Source organism: Ambystoma mexicanum, chromosome 1q (genome assembly GCF_040938575.1).
Source record: "Ambystoma mexicanum isolate Mex_15411 chromosome 1q, UKY_AmexF1_1, whole genome shotgun sequence".
Taxonomy (NCBI): domain Eukaryota; kingdom Metazoa; phylum Chordata; class Amphibia; order Caudata; family Ambystomatidae; genus Ambystoma; species Ambystoma mexicanum.
In genome coordinates, this window is record NC_090922.1 from 1,502,049,261 (window position 1) to 1,502,064,802 (window position 15,542).

Below are 15,542 nucleotides of genomic sequence, written 5' to 3' on the forward strand. Positions count from 1 at the left end.
ATCGAGTAGGATGAGGACAGAGGGAATGTTAGAGCCAAGGTTGGAGAGCAGAAGTTACAGTGTGCCTTATATCTTCTACCAGTGAAGGAAGGCCAGGATTTCTGAGAGGTAAGCAAGGTCCATCCCCTAAACATCTCCCTGGGAACAGAGGGAGATACCAGACTCTTTGACACAGTCAACCATGCCATCCTGCTCAACTGTTTCCATGAGAACCTGGGTATCACTGATCAGGCTCTGGCCTGGCTGACCTCTTTCCTATCTGATCGACCCTCCCAGGTCCAACGGGGTCCTTCCTATCCACAATCTTCCTCTCTACCTGTGGTGTTCAAAGGGGTCTAACCTCTGGCCCTGGCTATTCAACCAATAACTGGCAACTCTCGCCCACTGCATTACCACTCTATGCTCGAATTTCCAGTGCTACGCTGAAGATACTCAACTCATTTTCAGGCTGCCCTCGGCCACCTCCTCTCCCTCCATCCTCGCTGATTGCCTAACTGACATTCAAGATTGGAGTGCTGCCAATGATCTTTGTCTGAATGCCAGCAAGACAGAGATCCTCCTCATCGGCAACCCTTCTCCATCCTTTTTCCCTCTTTCTGGCCGGCCTCGCTTGGCCCTCCTCCTATCCCCACCTGTGCGGCTAAGAACCTCGGGTCATCTTTGACTCCACAATTTCCTTCTCCGCCCACATCTCTGAGGTCTCTAAAAAAAAATGTAACTTCCTACTGCACCTCCTAGGAGGTACACTTCCTTTCCTCTCCTGCCCCCAGAAGCACACTATCTCCCAAGCTCTGGTTCTCTCTAGGTTGGACTATTTTAACAGCCTCTTTCTAAATCTACCTGCCTCTACTCTTCGCCCTCTGCAACTAATCCAGAACAGGACTGCAAGACTTGTCCTTGGCCTCAAGCCCTGGGATTGTATCTCTCCAGCTCGGAAGTCTCTCCATTGGCTCCCGGTGGATGCAAGGATTAAATGTAAAACCCTCTGCATTGTCCACAAGGCTTTCGGAGGCCAGGGTCCAAAATACCTTCAGCTATCCCTCCGCAAATACCTCCCTTCTCGAGCTCTTCGCTCCTCTACCTCCAACTCCCTCAGGGTCAGTCGTTTCTCAAAGAAACGAGCCAGGGGTAGATCTCCGTCTTCGGCCGGGGCCTCTCTCTGGAACAGCCTCCCTGCCACTCTAAAACTTGAGGAGACCCATCTCCGGTTCCGGAAGCACCTCAAGACCTTCCTCTTTGCATCTCCCTACGCTCCCCCTCCCCCTAGCTGATCTGCTCTCTCTTGGCACTGTGCATCTATCTATCCTCCGGCCCCTTGGCCCAGGTACCTGCTCACCCTGCCACTCTTCTGCAATGCCTCCCGGCCACCCCTTGCACTGGGAACTAACTGTACCCATACAGACCTCCACCCCCCCTTTTCTTCTTTTTATGCACTTATCGGACTTACCCAGCTCTGCTGCCGCAAACACAGCACTTGCCACTTGCTGGCTACACTACCCCCGTTTATTGCTCCATTATCTATTTTATTTTATCTATTATTTATCCGTTTATCCTCTGCTCTGCACTTTCCACTCTCCCCTTCCATGCACTTTCCCCCTTTCCCTTTCCCATGCACTTGCTTGATCTCAATGTCACTGGGCCTAGTAAGATCGTTTTGTTCTCCCCTGTTCCCCTCCCTTGCCTTGTCGCACTCTGAAACACTTGTATACGAGCGCGATACAAATCAAATATATCATAGCCAGGGTCCAAATGAGTCCCTTCCTACTCCTTTCGGAGTCGTCAGATGATCTGGTAAGTGAGGGGCTCAGTCCTATTTTAAAGCCAAATGGGCCCCAGAGATTGGTGCAGGCTAAGCCTACCTTAAGGAACCAATCCGGGGTCCCCACCAACAATCTTCTATTAAGGGGGGGTCAGGACCAGAGTGCTTTGCAACAGGAAAGGTAAGGGGTGACACCATGTACTCCTAAATCCGACCCATCTTCCTGTCTGGTGTAGATCAAAGTGTCTCTCTGGTTAACTGAGCCCTCTGTGGCTCTTGATCAAAGCACAGGTAACCCTTAAAGTGTGTGACAAGAGCAGTCTTACTGTCTCCCTTAAATCACATACTTCTCTCTCAGAAAGCGGTCTGCTCTGCAAGGGTTGCCTACAGCATTAGTGGACCCAGACATGCCATTCACTGTGCTTCATACAGAGAGGTGGGAACTAGCTTCAAGTTGACACATTGCATATCAAAGAGGTGTTAGCCCTGCCTTCCTGTTGTCTGTCCTGTGAACAAGTCAGGCTTGCCTGAATTAACCATCATCAGTTTGCGCTGCCACCAGCAGTTGAGATAACAGGAAGGCAGATCCATGGCCTCTTTGATATTTTACTTAGGGTGCCCATGGTTGGAGGAAGGGGTTGCCTTCCCCCTTCTTGGGATGCTTTGATGTATCCGTGGCTGTCACATTCCAGCTGAACATGACAGGGGAGGACGGCGCCTGTAGGCTGTGTCCTCAATGAGTACGTATGACTATGCGTTTCGTGCAGTGAACAGGGAAAATGTGTAAGGAATGTCCTCACACATTTTCGGAGGATGAACTCCCATCATTCATTTTCAAAAAATCAAAAAGCCAAGGCGGCACATACTCCTCGTGGGAATTCCTCACAGTGTATTCCCCACCTTTTTTTAAAAGGAGGTCAATGGATGAGTGGTAACTGTTAGCCTAACCTTGGGATGGGGATTTTTTTTTGTTTTATAATGTGGATGTTGGCGGAAAGGACCATATTGAGGGCCTGACGGTCTTCGTAGGAGCTTTGCTCCAATGAATGAAGGTGAATTGTTCATGGTACTATTTAACTGTTGGATTTGAGTGTCCCTTTCAGACTCGAGCCACAGGTGGACATTGTTTTTTTTGCCTATGTCTAAGATGGAAGATGCATAGCTTGCTAAAGTGAAGGTTATAATCCTTCCATGGGTTTCTATAGATAATGGAAGGGTTGGTCTTCTCACCAATGACACAGTTGCACATTAGTGCTTGTATTGTGGTTTTGCATGGAATGGATTTTGGGGTTGATAATGGCTACCTGTCCGCTTTCCTTATTCATAGCTATGTTATAGCAGGAAGAAAGTAGCAAGTCCAAGCACATAGTAAAATGATCATTGAACAGTAGGCTATGAAATCTACTGACATTCTTAACTGGGGCCCTTCTATTAGAGGTTCCCATTGTAATAACCTTAGGTTTTTTATCATGCTTGTGATCTGGACTTTTCCCTTGATTGACAAGATTTAGTACAACGCTTGTGGAGGACTCTGAATATTGATTTACTGAAGGCCTATGGGACCAGTTTAGTACAGAGCCTTCACAGTGGGTCTGGCTTCACATTTAATTTTTGGATAACCTACATAGCAGTTGCCTGTGTGTGTCGTGTGTGTGTGTTGCTGGGAGTGTTACAATCAGGCTGTGGCACTGGCGCAGCTAAAGCATTTATTAAGAGGCCTGGGAATAACCTAGTTCAGGCTGGGAGGTTTCAGTTTCTCACTTGAATGAACAGTTCTGTTCCCAGAAATCTTGAGAGATCTTTTTGTCCTTTGCTCTTGGTCGTGTAGCGTTCTCGCCGATACCTCCATTCATCTAGTCCTTGGCGCCCGCTTCAGAGAATGTGTGCACTGCTATATTACAAATAATCTGGTAATATACCGCTGACCCATTCCCTTGAATTTTATAAATATAATTGTTCTTTTACAAATATAATTGTTCTTTTACAATGCGCGCTTAAATACCGTGGACCAGTTTCTAAGCACGGGATTCTAACCTGTGTTGCTGTGCGTGTCAACCACGTTGCACCCGAGCTATTCTCCCGGTAGATATTGGGCTAAGGTGCATTGGGACCTTTACAGTAGATTTCCCTTTTGTACTTTTTCCTAGTTTTTTGGTTATGACTGGGCCTGGGAATTAATTATGAAGCAGATTTCAATGTGAGCGGTAGTGAAACGGCCATATAATTTTGCCTCAGGATGTTAGCAAGACGGGTCAAATGGAATCAGATGTCAATAAGACTGAACCATGCAGGGCCATAAGAGCCAGAATCAATTTTTGTGTATGCAAAAGGAATACACAGGGCTTCTTGTCTGGTTTGACTAGTTCTGTGGTTACAGATTATTAGGGCATGGTGTCACAAGGATTGAATGAGTACTCTAGAAGAGGTTTTTCTTTTTGCAAAATATTCCTCAACTAAGGTCCATTCAGGTGGCTATGCCTTCCCCAACCCAAGATGGAAGGGTGAAACCTGATGTGTGATTGGAGCAGAGTTGCTAGGTTACTGTTTGGAACCATAGGGTAGATTGTAAAGTGCCTGCTCAAGGAGGAAGTCACCTGTTACCGTTCGCCGGTTAAAGCTTTTCATTTAGAGGACATTGCAGAGTATTTAGTCCTGAAGATAATGAATCAGCCAGTTAAGTCTGCCAAGAATAGGATCCAGAATGACCTGGTGGGACGCTGAGTTACCCAGGTAGAACATTCTGGGAAGCAAATCCAAGATCAAAAGGCAAACCGCAAGCGAGGTGCAAAAGTAGTGAAGGTAGCTACCTACATAGTTGAAATCCTGGAGTATGTAGAGACTAATAAAGGACAAGATTATTCACAAGTCGGTTTCTCCGAATCATCATTAATTTCCATCTGGGACGACTCACATCACCACCTCGACACTAGTATGATCATAAAATCTCATGGGCTCACCTGTTACAACTATGCGGATGACGACAATGATATACAAAATGATAAATGATGGAAACCCCAACACCATCCTCAGAAAGTGACTTGCGTGAATAAGTGAATGGATGACGGACAACTATATAAAAATCAACCCAGTCTCACAGCACGCCGCACCTGAAGCACCTCTACAAGGGCTGTTAGAAATGCGTAACCATCCTTACCAATCTAAAATAATCAAGACCCTGGGCATATTAATGGAAAGCGGGCGCACGCTGGAACCTCCAAGTCAATGTAATAACCAAGAAGTGTTTCTACCGCCACCGCTCTATTCAACAGATTATTCACTACCGCTCCTACGGCACACAGTGCTCTGGCCATCATGTCCTTGGTTCTCTCAAGAATCACCTTTGTATTTATCCTGATGAGCATTTATCCATGTTTGCTGGGCAACCTCACAAAAAACTTCAACAGATCCAAAACACAGCAGCTAGACTACTACTCGGAATCAACGGGATGCAACAATACACTGGCTCCAAGAGCACTCCACTGGCTACCAATCCAGTTCAAGATCCTCTGCATCAGTTGAAGGCCAAGAAGCGCACATCCTCCAAAAACGTACGGTACCAACTGACCAAAGACATAAGATCAAGAAACGACAAGCTACTACAAAGCTAAATATTATTCCAATAAAGACATGAAGGCTCTGCCTTTTCCACTATGGTGGCCATCACTGGAATGTGCTATTAAGAGGAATTCACACCCTTCAAGTCCACCTAAAATTCCGGAAAAGTCTAAAAACCCACCCATCAAGCAGTGAAAACAACACCCATCAATAGTTCAACTTTCACAGAAACAATCCAAGGGAATGCTCTTACTAGTCTCTCTAGATTTGTAGAAGGCTATCTAGTAAGTAGCTCCTGGTTCCCCAGTGGTAGCTCCTGGTCAATGCTTAATTCTTGATACCCAGGACCTGCGTTTAGCTCCTGCTTAACTAATCTTAATTTCGATCGCTGTAGATACAAAGTCTTTGATGCCGTCTACACTACTTACCTAAAAAACGCACAAACACGTGGATCACTCTTTAAGATTCACCCGAGCAACTAGAAGCCATGCAAACTGTAGCAATGCGCAGTACAAATCCTAATAACATTGTGTATTCTGTGAATCTTCCTTCATGGTCTAACCATGAAAATGTTCAATAACGTAGACTACCAGAGGTTGGTGCTTTCAAATGCAGTCTAGCTCAGTACTTCGGCAAGAATAGGAGAATGCAGTGATAACCTGTACTTGTGCTAGCAGTCTCTCTTCCTCTCGCCTCCTGACTGCACCGATAACCTGTACTTGTGCTAGCAGTCTTTCTCCCTCTCACATCCTGACTGCACGGATAACCTGTACTCGTGCTAGCAGCCTCTCTCCCTCTCACATCCTGACTGCACAGACAACCTCTACTCACTTGTGCTAGCAGTCTCTCTCTTCTCTCACTTCCTGACTGCACGGATAACCTGTAGACATGCTAGCAGTCTCTCTTCCTCTTGCCTCCTGACTGCACATACAACCTGTACTCACTCGCGCTAGCAGTCTCTTCTCTCGCTTCCTGACTGCACCAATAACCTGTACTCGTGCTAGCAGTCTCTTCCTCTCACCTCCTGACTGCACTGATAATCTGTACTCGTGCTAGCAATATCTCTCCCTCTCGCTTCCCGACTGCATGGATAACCTGCACTCGTGCTAGCAGTCTCTCTACTCTCGCTTCCCGACTGCACGGATAACCTGTACTTGTGCTAGCAGTCTCTCCCTCTTGCATCCTGACTGCACTGATCACTTGTACTCTTGCTAGCAGTCCCTCTTCTCTCGCTTCCCGACTGCACGGATAACCTGTACTAGCAGTCTCTCCCTTTCGCCTCCTGACTGCACTGATAACCTGTACTCGTTTTAGCAGTCTCTCTCCCTCTCACTTCCTGACTGCACAGATAACCTGTGCTTGTGCTAGCAGTCTCTCTCCCTCTCGCTTCCTGACTGCACAGATAACCTGTACTCACTCGTGCTAGCAGTCTCTCTCTTCTCTCATTTCCTGACTGCACAGATAACCTGAAAATATAAACAAACTCGAACTAGTGGACAAATCAGGATGACAGAATGCCTAGATAATTTTTATATTTAACTTGGTTTCAATTTCCAAGTCTTTATTAGTTTATTTATACACAGTCTAAAAGTAAAATTAAACAGTTCCTATGACGTTGTGACCCATTCACTTTTCATTCATTCACATACATACTCATCTCATCAATATCTTATTCAGCAATTCATTTTTTCGAAAAATGGTCTACATATAAAAAAACAACAGTTCAACATCTGTTATATCTCCATCTCATTATAGTTCATTAGGAAAAAACTCCCCACACTCTTGGGGTATAACAAAGATCTGTGTTCTCTTGTTCCCACAGATTCATGTCGACACGTGTTTCAGTTGCTCTCTGCGAGCATCCCCATTAGTGCTCTCTCTGTACGGCAACCTTCTTCAGGACAGAACATCCCATTTTTCAAACACATCTATTGGCATGAGCCACAGCATCTCCTATCCAGTAGAATCAGGAGGGGCAGAATGTGATATTGGCTTTCAGAGCGTCTCAATTGTAGTCTTAAGGAGAATTGTCCTCTGATACAAAAGTGGGAACAGCCACGCACTGTGATGTTTGTTTGTTTTTGAACGATTGATTGGCTGGGAGAAATAACTAGAAAAACTAGAAAAAGTAGAAAATAATACAGACGCCCTGAATGAGAGACGCATGTACGTGAGGGAATTGAACCACTAGATGAACTTTACACACAGTGTGGAAAGAAGGAAAGCCGTGGACTTAGAAGTTATTTCTCCCGGCCAATCAATCGTTCAAAAACGAACAAACATCACAGTACGTGGCTGTTCCCACTTTTGAATCAGAGGACAATTCTCCTTAAGACTGCAAATGAGATGCTCTGAAAGCCAATATCATATTCTGCGCCTCCTGATTCTACTGGATAGGAGATGCTGTGGCTCATGCCAATAGATGTGTTTGAAAAATGGGATGTTCTGTCCTGAAGAAGGTTGCCGTACAGAGAGCACTAATGGGGATGCTCGCAACTGAAGCGTGTGTCGACGTGAATCTGTGGGAACAAGAGAACACAGATCTTTGTTATACCCCAAGAGTGTGGGGAGTTTTTTTTCCTAATGAACTATAATGAGATGGAGATATAACAGATGTTGAACTGTTGTTTTTTATATGTAGACCATTTTTCGAAAAAATGAATTGCTGAATAAGAGATTGATGAGATGAGTATGTATGTGAATGAAAAGTGAATGGGTCACAACGTCATAGGAACTGTTTAATTTTACTTTTAGACTGTGTATAAATAAACTAATAAAGACTTGGAAATTGAAACCAAGTTAAATATAAAAATTATCTAGGCATTCTGTCATCCTGATTTGTCCACTAGTTCGAGTGTGTTTATATTTTCTGATTGATCTACCTGAAGAACTAGGGACGTTAAAAAAGGTACCCCTTATATATTTTTGCATGCACAGATAACCTGTATTCACTCGTGCTAGCAGTCTCTCTCTTCTCTCAATTTCTGACTGAACAGATAACCTGTATTCACTCGTGCTAGCAGTCTCTCTCTTCTCTCACTTCCTGACTGAACAGATAACCTGTATTCACTCATGCTAGCAGTCTCTCTCTTCTCTCAATTCCTGACTGAACAGATAACCTGTATTCACTCGTGCTAGCAGTCTCTCTCTTCTCTCACGTCCTGACTGCCCAGATAACCTGTACTCATGCTAGTGCTAGCAGTCTCTCTTCCTCTGGGATAAGCTGATGGGTGGTTGCGATTCTTCCTGAAAGTGCCTGGTTCTGGGATAAGCTGATGGCTGGCGGTGTTTCTACCTCAAAAGTGACTGGTTCTGGGATAAGCTGATGGGTGGTTGGGATTCTTCCTGAAAGTGCCTGGCTCTGGGATAAGCTGATGGGTGGTTGGGATTCTTCCTGAAAGTGCCTGGCTCTGGGATAAGCTGATGGTTGGTTGGGATTCTTCCTGAAAGTGCCTGGTTCTGGGATAAGCAATGGCTGGCGGTGTTTCTTCCTCAAAAGTGACTGGTTCTGGGATAAGCTGATGGGTGGTTGGGATTCTTCCTGAAAGTGCATGGCTCTGGGATAAGCTGATGGCTGGCGGTGTTTCTACCTCAAAAGTGACTGGTTCTGGAATAAGATGATGGCTGGCTGGGATTCTTCCCGAAAGGGACTGGTTCTGGGATAAGCGGATAGGTGCCTGGGATTCTTACCGAAAGTGACTGGTTCTGGGATAAGCTGATGGGTTGCTGGGATTCATCCCGAAAGTGACTGGTTCTGGGATAAGCTGATAACTGGCTGGGATTCTTCTCGAAAGTGACTGGTTCTGGGATAAACTGATAGGTGGCTGGGATTCTTCCCAAAAGTGCCTGATACTGGGATAATCTGATGGGTGGCTGGGATTGCCTGGTTCTGTGATAAGCTGATGGGTGGCTGGGTGTTAGGGAGAATTCTCTTACAAGGCTAATTTCCCCAACCTAGTGAGTCCCCAGCAGCTTTGCTGGATTTTTGGGGTTTGTTTTTTTCTCGTGCTAAGAGTGACTCTCTTACTCCCACCTCTAGGCATGATTTGAGGTATGTCTCTATTTGTGTGATTTTGGGCTATGGGGTCTTTTACTCCATAGGGTATCATCTGTTTTTTGTGTATGTATTACACAGCACCCTCAGTTCAGTACCACAGGGGTGACATAGTGACCCCCAAACATACTCTATACCCTGGGACTGACTACTGTCTCCCAGGGCATGTAAAGTCAGCATTGACTTTACTAGTCTTAAATTGTGAACAGAACCAGTACACACCATCATATTGTGGAAGTACTGGAAGGGGTTAATTATATTGCCCCTGGGTCTGGTTTCGAGGGGGCACTGTCCAGTCCCCCCTTGTCGAGTTTCTGGCTGGTGGCAGTGGTTACCACGCAAAATATTCCCCCAGAATATTCTCTATGGGATTTTCCCACTGATTTGCAATGTTAAAGATACCGCCGGTTTATTTATTTAATATTAAATCAACGGTTGGGTCTTTTTGCCAGAACTCTTTTCTAAAATGGCATTTGTGTCCGTCTCTAACTCTGACCAAGGTCGAGCCCTTTGTTCCACTTTTTGGCGGGCTACTCCACAGAAGCCCTCCAAATGGTGCCACTCTGTCTGGGTTCCAGAGGATGGGTGGGGAGGGGAATTGGCACCCTGGACTGCATTGCCTTAGCAACTCAAGTCACACTCTATTCTGATTGGCCCAGTGGTGAGCCCCCGGCTCACCACTTAGCATGTTTGAGTGACAGCTAGGCTGTTGAATGGGGGGTTTTCTGCATAAAAGCAGGGCCTTTGGGACTGGAACTTCAGAAGTCGCCACAGGACCTAAGAATCCGAAGAGGGAAGAAGCTGAGCCATCTGCAACAACACCACCGGTGGAGCCCTGCTGCAACAAACTCACCACTTTCCCAACGACAAGAGAAGATCTTCTGCTGGAAGAGTCTTCTTCCTCTGAGCTGGTGTGACCCACCAGTTCGCCCTTTTCGCCTTCCAAAGACGCCTCTTAGTCGAATCGCCCGTGCCAAGCACCCCGGCGGCCGGGTAGCCAAGCGTCACCACTTTGACCGCGGATAAAAGGAACGCACCTTTTACCGACGAACTCCACGGCTGTTTCATCCCTGTGCAGTGCAACGACTCCACGTTTCCTCCTCGACGAGATCCTCTCTTCCCCTGGTCGAAACAAACTGCGACCACTGCCAGCACCGCTGGAGCTTCCTTTCTTCGGTTTGGCCAAGGTGACCCTCAAATCCTTGGCTTTCCAACTGGTTTGGCCCCAGACCTAACTTTACCTTCTTGAATCACCCCAACCTCTTTTGAATATTCTGCAAAGACTTTTAGTGCATTTTAAACCATGTGATCCTGGGCACATTTCGCTTTGCTCCATTTAAAGTGGGCCTGGCCTATGAACTTTGGCTCTACAGTATATACTGCCTTTATTCCCTTGCTGAGAACTCCTAAAAGTGTTGGGACCGGTTTTATTTCTATGCTCTGCCTTTTTCTCTCCCTTTAACTGAACTATTGGAGTGCCATCAGGTTATGCGCTCACATCTATTTAACAAATCGTGGTGTTTTAACTCCGACTTGTCCGATAGTTATCAAGGGAGGTGTGTATACTTTACCTGACTGTTTTAACTTGCTTTTGATTTAGAGTGCTAGTATATTGCCTGAAGTGTGTTTTAAATAAATAATTATATACTTTCTATACAAAGCTCTGGTCAGTGTTTGTTTGCTCTACTGTGTTTTTAGCCCTATTGTGTATACTCTATATACTGCCCTACTCTTCTTGAGAGAAGTCTGACTGCTCAGCCACAGCTACCTGGTAAATCTGGGTGGTACAGACTGCTACCAATTGGGTTTACTGCTTACTCCTGTAGACTTAACCTTTTTGCAGTGTTCCCCAAGGGAAATGCACAGGATTCTGCCTAACACTGGGATTCTTCCCAAAAGTGACTGGTTCTGGGATAAGCTGATGGCTCGCTGGGATCCTTCCCGAAAGTGACTGGTTCTGGTATAAGCTGATGGGTGGCTGGGATTCTTCCAGAGGGTGACTGGTTCTGGTATAAGCTGATGGGTGGCTGGGATTCTTCCAGAGGGTGACTGGTTCTGGTATAAGCTGATGGGTGGCTGGGATTTTTCCTCGATAATGGCCGCAGTAAGATCATTGAAGCATACTCATGTGTTAGTCCGTGACACGTTTATTTGAATTAGGATGAATGGTGGTAGTTATAGCTAGGGAATGATAATTGTAATGTCTTCTTTTGATTATGGTAAAATTGTTTCCTTTCTGTAGTTTTTATTGTATGTGATTTTACTTTTTGTTCTAAATGTGTTAAAGTTTATTTACGAACGAACGACAATAAAAAAAATAAAAAAAACACAATCATGATTTTTATATTCTGCCTTTCTGGGGGGCGGCCCAACTAGAAAGCATCTCAATTGTACAGCAATACAAACAAGTAGGTGTCAAAACATCACATAGTGAAAGCGCCCCAAAGTACAATAAAAGCACCCAGCTTCTGGGGTGGCACTCGTGCGGGGTATTGCCAAGGCTTGGCATACCGAAGTGGGATGAGTTTCCAGCTCATCCACGCCCCCCCCCCACCGGCTTCCTGTTTTCGGAGAACTCTGATTACTCGCTGACAATATCCCCGATTGTAATTGATGCTGTGGAGGAAAGGCAGCAAAAGACGAACTAAATGCATGTTCTTAGCAAACAATTAGTCACCAGAGGCTAATCTAAGATAGGACAAACCATACTAAATAGGAGGATGAGACAGCTCCGCATGGATGCAGGTGGCGGGGTCCATCACTCCTCACTCCTCCTGCCCCATCCCTCGTGCTCTGTTCACTCAGGATGCCCCATTCCCAAAGCTACTGCCACTCCTGCTGCCCCCTCAGCAGAGATCCCCTCACTCCCGGTTCCCCCTCACACCTTCCCCACTCCTTCAGCTCTGCTCACTCCTGCCCCATCACCAGAGATCTTCTCATTACTGCTTCCCCATCCTTCCCACTTCTCACTCCCGCTTCCCCCTCCCTCCTGCTGCCCCACCCCTCGAGCTCTGCTCACTCAGGATGCCCCATCCCCACAGCTCCTGCCACTCCTGTTGCCCCATCAGCAGAGATACCCTCACTCCTGGTTCCCCCTCACTCCTTCCCCACCCCTCCAGCTCTGCTCACTCCTGCCCCATCACCAGAGATCTTCTCATTACTGCTTCCCCATCCTTCCCACTTCTCACTCCTGCTTCCCCCTCCCTTCTGCTGCCCCACCCCGCGAGCTCTGCTCACTCAGGATTCCCCATTCCCACAGTTACTGCCACTCCTGCTGCCCCCTCAGCAGAGATCCCATCACCCCTGAGGCCCCCTCATTCCTGCTTCTCCATCCTTCCAACTTCTCACTCCTGATACCCCCATCCCTCCTGCTGCCATTCATCTCCAGTTCTGCTCACTCAAGCTGCCCCATCCCCACAGCTCCTGCCACTCCTGCTGTCCCCTCACCAAATATCCTCTCCCCTCCTGCTTCCCCATCCCTCCTGCTGCCCCGCCCCACCCCTCCAGCTCTGCTGCCATATGCTGCCCATCTCCACTCGCTCCTGCTGCCCTATCTCCACAGCTCCACTCACTCCTGCTGCCCCACCCCTCCTGCTCTGCTCACTCCTGCCCCATCAGAGATCTACTCACTCCTGCTGCCCCATCAACAGAGAACCTTTCACTACAGCTGCCCCATCCCTTCTGCTGCCCCACCCCTCCAGCTCTGCTCACTACTGCTGCCCCATCTCCACAGCTCCCCCCACTCCAGTTGACCATCTCGACCGCTCCTCTCACGCCAGCTGCCCCATCACTAGAGATCCTCTCCTCCTGCTTCCTCCTCCCTCCTCCCTCCTGCCCCGCCCCTCCTGCTCTGCTCACTGAAGCTGCCCATCTCCACAGCTCATCTCACTCATGCTTCCCCATCCCTCCTGCTGCCCCATCCCTCCTGTTCTGCTCACTCATGCTGCCCATCGCCACAGCTCCTCACTCCAGCTTCCCCATCACCAGAGATCCTCTCACTCCTGCTTCACCCAACCCTCCTGCTGCCCCACCATCCAGCTCTGCTCACTCATGCTGCCCATCTCCAAAAACTGGCAACGCATTCCCTGCGACAACACAAAAGATATATTCAAAACCATAGCCAAAAAATACAAAGAGGCCATCTTTCTAGCTAAATCCGAAGCATACAACCAACGGCATCACTGCAGCGAACTCTCAAACTAAAGAGCTATTCTGCATCTTTAAAGAACTAACCATACCTCCCACATGCCCAGACGAGATCGTCAAGGATGAGGCTTGGTGTACAGGCATACAAACAGCCATGCTAGAAAAAATAAAACTCCTCCAAAAAAAGATATCACACCATTACAACTCCTTACCCAAGCAAAGCTCACTCACAGCCATGAAACCTAATGTCAAAGCCAACAACATACCCAAGTTCACCTTCACCGAAATCTCCAATACTGAGGTCATCAACATCCTTAAACATCTCAAACCATCACTATGTAAGGGTGACGTATGCCCCCCAAAAATTATCAAAGAATGTGCGGAGAAGCTCGCACCCATTCTCACCGCGTTCATCAACGCATCATTTAGGTCAGGAATAGTCCTAGACACCCTCAAGGAGGCCTGGGTGCGCCCCCTCCTAAAAAAACCTACACTTGACCCCACGAACCCCAACAACTATCGACCCATAACCACAGTCCCATTCCTTCTAAAATTACTTGACAAAGCCGCCCATATACAGATCCAACACTACCTGGAATCGAACGCAATCTTAGGTAAAAGGCAATCTGGATTCCGTAAAGGACATGGAACTGAAACCGCCCTTCTAGATTTAAAAAACGAAATCACCAACATTCTCGACATAGGCAAGTCCGCTCTCCTCCTCCTCCTCCTCCTCGACCTATCAGCAGCATTTGACCTGGTAGATCACAGCACACTCACCAACCATCTAACACATGCAGCACACTTTTCTAAAGACGCTGCCTCATGGGTAACCTCATTCCTACAAGACAGAGCTATGAAAGTCTTCTCCAACACAGCTCATGCAGCGCCTTCCATCATCCACTGCGGGGTCCCACAAGGCTCGTGCACGGCCCCAACGCTATACAATCTCTTCACCAAGCCCCTATTCGACAAACTAGACGCTATGGGGATCACCTACACAAATTACGCTGACGACACGCAGATACTCTTGCCCATGACGGGTAACTATCATCAAGACTCCACCGCCCTTCAACTAATCTACTCCACCATACAAGCCTGGATGGCCACCAACGGCCTCTGCTTGAATGGGGACAAAATTTAAATCCTCATCTTAGGACAGAAGCCCACTCTTGCCAACCTCAACCCACTATACACTAACTTTAACATAGACAACTGCATTATCCCAGTCTTATCATCAGTCAAAACATTAGGAGTCCACATAGATGCCACCCTATCTATGGATAAACAAGTAAGCGCAATAGTCTCAGCCTCGGCATTAAGTACCAAACTCATCAACGCAATAAAACCGTTCTTAACTAAAGATAACTGCCTGTCCATAGCAAGAGCCACCATTGGAGCCAAGCTGGATTACTGCAACGCGCTCCTAGCCGGCACATCCAAGAACAACATATCAAAGCTCCAAACCACCCAAAATAATGCTCTCAGAGCAGCGCTCAGCATACCAAAAAGAGAGCACATCACTCTAGCTAGGAAAGCGGTCCATTGGCTCCCAGTCAAGGATAGGATTGCTTTCAAAATCCTAACCACAACGCATAAATGCATCAACCATACAGCACCTTCCTACCTATCCGACACCCTGTCTAGATCCCAGTCCATAAGACCTACCAGATCTACATACACCAACCGTCTCATCATACCACGCATCAATAGATTCAAGGCAGGGGGTATAGGCTTCCCCTACCTGGCACCAAAGCTTTGGAACACACTGCCCACTAACCTCAGAGCAGAAACATCCCTCCCCTCTTTCAGGAAACAACTCAAAACTGCTCTCTTCAACTAACATGCGCACCTGCACACCCTCTTGCTCTCTATTTACATGTACCTTAACCATAACCATTGCCCAATGTAACCAAGGGCACAACTGTATGTAACCAAGTACAAGAAACACTGTAACCACAACTGTATGTAACCAAGTATAAGAAACACTGTAACCAGCGCCACGATGCCTTCGGTCTGATGTGCGCT

The 15,542-nt window shown here is 47.1% G+C and overlaps 1 protein-coding gene across 2 annotated transcripts in view; it reads right to left on the reverse strand.

Moving 5' to 3' along the window:
- The window catches only part of IPO13 (importin 13), an 848,611-nt gene that overhangs the window by 349,727 nt on the left and 483,342 nt on the right, over positions 1–15,542 (reverse strand). The window lies entirely within an intron of this gene.